This window comes from Myotis davidii, unplaced genomic scaffold (genome assembly GCF_000327345.1).
Source record: "Myotis davidii unplaced genomic scaffold, ASM32734v1 scaffold3, whole genome shotgun sequence".
In the NCBI taxonomy this organism is placed as follows: domain Eukaryota; kingdom Metazoa; phylum Chordata; class Mammalia; order Chiroptera; family Vespertilionidae; genus Myotis; species Myotis davidii.
In genome coordinates this window covers 2142677-2145764 of record NW_006295062.1, presented here as the reverse complement: position 1 = coordinate 2145764, position 3088 = coordinate 2142677, and the positions used below count along the sequence as shown (strand labels likewise).

The 3088-nt window shown below is 39.0% G+C and overlaps 1 protein-coding gene across 6 annotated transcripts in view; it reads right to left on the bottom strand.

The window, feature by feature from the left end:
- The window catches only part of EPB41L5 (erythrocyte membrane protein band 4.1 like 5), a 163546-nt gene that overhangs the window by 142238 nt on the left and 18220 nt on the right, over positions 1-3088 (bottom strand). The gene's annotated exons all lie outside the window — the stretch shown is intronic.

Below are 3088 nucleotides of genomic sequence, written 5' to 3'. Positions count from 1 at the left end.
AGGATCACTTCTCTGTTATTTCCTGCCAAAGGAGTCTAAGATTAGCCTATTCCATGAGGAAACTTCAGAGAACACCAAAATGGAGATAATCTACAAAATAACTGTCCTGTATCTTCAAAAGTGTAAAGGTCATGGAAGTCAAGGAAAGACTGAGGAACTGCGATATTCTAGTCTGAAGACCACAAAAAGCCATGACAACTAATGAAAAGTGTGATTCTGAACTGGATCTTATGGCTATAAAGAACACGCAAAGGGCAATTGGCTTAACTTCAATGGAGGGTGGTAATGCCACAATGCTAAATTAACTTTCTGGTTTGGTCAGTTGTACTGAGTTATCCAAGAGAATATGCTTGTTTGTAGGAAACATACACTGAAGAATTCAGGGGTGATGGAACATCTTATCTGCAACTCTCTCTCAGATGGTTCCAGAAAATATTTATGGTGTCCTGCAACTTTGCTGTAAATATGAGATTGTTTCAACTACAAAATTAAATATAGCACAGCCAGTGTGCCTCAGTGGTTGAGCATCGACCCATGAACCAAGAGTTTACCAGTTCGATTCCTGGTCAGGGCACATGTCTGAGTTTCGGGCTCAGTCCCCAGTGGGCGGCATGCAGGAGGCAGCCGATTGATGACACTCTCTCATCATTGATGTTTCTCTCTCTCCCTCTTCCTAGCTCTCTGAAATGAATAAAAATGTTTTTTTAATTAAATATAAATCCATATTCACATAAAATAAGCTAGTATAAGCAAAGGTAAACAACTTTTTAAACAGCAAAATTTCCAGGCAAATGGAAATGAAAAAAAAAAAAAAGCTGGGATAGCAATACTTACATCTGAAAAAAATAGACCTCAAAGTGAAGGCCACAACAAGAGATAAGGAAGACCACTTCATAATACTAAAGGGATCAATACAAGAAGCTATAACTCTGGTAAACATATATGCACCCAATACAGGAGCATCTAAACATATAAAAAAACTTCTGAGGATATCAAGGAGAGGTTGACAGCAATACAATCACAGTAGGGGACTGACAACACTGGATAAATCTTCTAGACAAAAAATCAACAAGGAAACAGCAATCCTAAATGACAGGCTAGAACAGATGAAACTGGTATCTTCCACCCCAAAGCTACAGAATTTACATTCTTCTCAAGTGCACACGGGGCATTTTCAAAGATTGACCTCATGTTAGGACACAAGCTAAATCTCTACAAATTCAAGAAAACTGAAAAAACATCAAGCACCTTCTCAGACCACAATGGCATGGAATTAGAAATTAGTTACAATAAAAACACTCAAAAACAATCAAATACCTGGAGGCTAAATAGCTTGCTATCTTACATAATAAAAGTATAATATGCAAAGCGACCAAAAGGCAGAATGAGCAGTCGCTATGACACGCACTGACCACCAGGGGGCAGACGCTCAACGCAGGAGCTGCCCCCTGGTGGTCAGTACACTCCAACGGGGGAGCACCGCTTAACCACAAGCTGGCCTGACAACTGGCGAGCACAGCTGCCCACCACCACCACAGCAGCACTAAGGATATCCAACTGACAGCATAGGCCCTCTCCCTGAAAAGCCATCAGTCAGACATCCCCCAAGGGCTCCCAGACTGCGAAAGGGCACAGGCCAGGCTGAGGGACACCCTGCCAGACTCATGCGCACGCGCACACACACACACACACAGACACACACACACACACACACACACACACAGTGCACAAATGTCGGGCCTCTAGTTAAACAATGATTGGGTTACCAAGGAGATCAAAGAAGAAATTTAAAAATAAAAACACCTTGGAAACAAATGAAAATGAACATAAAACAATCTAAAATCTATGTGACACAGTGAAAGCAGTCCTGAGAGGGAAGCTCATAGCACTATAGGCCTACCTCAAAAAAACAAGAAAAAGTGGTAATAAGTTATCTAAAACTACAACTTAAAGGATTAGAAAAAGAATAACAAGAAACGCCCAGAATAAGTAGAAGATAATAATAATGATCAGAGTTGAAATAAATGATAAAGAGACCAAAAAAAAAAACCAATACAAAATATCAATAAAACCAAGAGCTGGTTCTTCGAAAGGATAAACAAGATTGATGAACCTCTAACCAGACTCACCAGGAAACAGAGAAAGAGGACCCAAATAAACAAAATCAGAAACAGAAAGAGGTGAAGTAACAACTGACCCCACAGAAATACAACGGATCGTAAAAAAAATCATGAACTACTTTATTCCAACAAATGGGACAGCCTGGACAAAATGGACATATTCCTAGAAAAATACAACCTTCCAAAACTCAATCAGGAAGAATCAGAAAACCTGAATAGGCCAATAACTACTCATGAAATTGAAGCAATAATCAAAAAACTCCTAGGCAACAAAAGCCCTGGTCCAGATGGGTTCATAGAAGAGTTTTACCAAATACTCAAAGAAGAACACCTATTCTCCTCAAACTATTCCAAAAAGTTCAAGAGGAAAGAACACTTCCAAACTCTTCCTAAGAGGCCAGCATTACCCTAATTCCAAAACCAGATAAAGACACTACAAACAAAGAAAACAACAGGCCAATATCCCTGATGAACATAGACGCTAAAATCCTCAAGAAAATTTTAGCAAATCAGATCCTGCAATACATTAAATAGATCATACATCATGACCAATTGGGATTTCTTCTGGGGATGCAAGTCTGGTACAATATTTGCAAATCAATAATGTTATATTGACAAACAGATTGCAAAACCAAAATCACATGATCATATCAACTGATGCAGAAAAAGCATTCGACAAAATCCAACACCCTTTTTTGATAAAAACTCTCAGCAAAGTTGGAATAGAGTGATCATACCTCAAAATAATAAAGGCCATATATGACAAACATACAGCCAACATCATAGTCAATGGGCAAAAACTAAAACCATTACCCCTAAGAACAGGAGCAAGAAAGGGATGTCCACTTTCCCCACTCTTGTTCAACATAGTACTCACTTCCAATCAGACAAGAAGAAACAAAAGGCATCCAAATTGGAAAGGAGGGAGTAATACTGTTATTATTTGCAGATAACATGCTATTGTACAT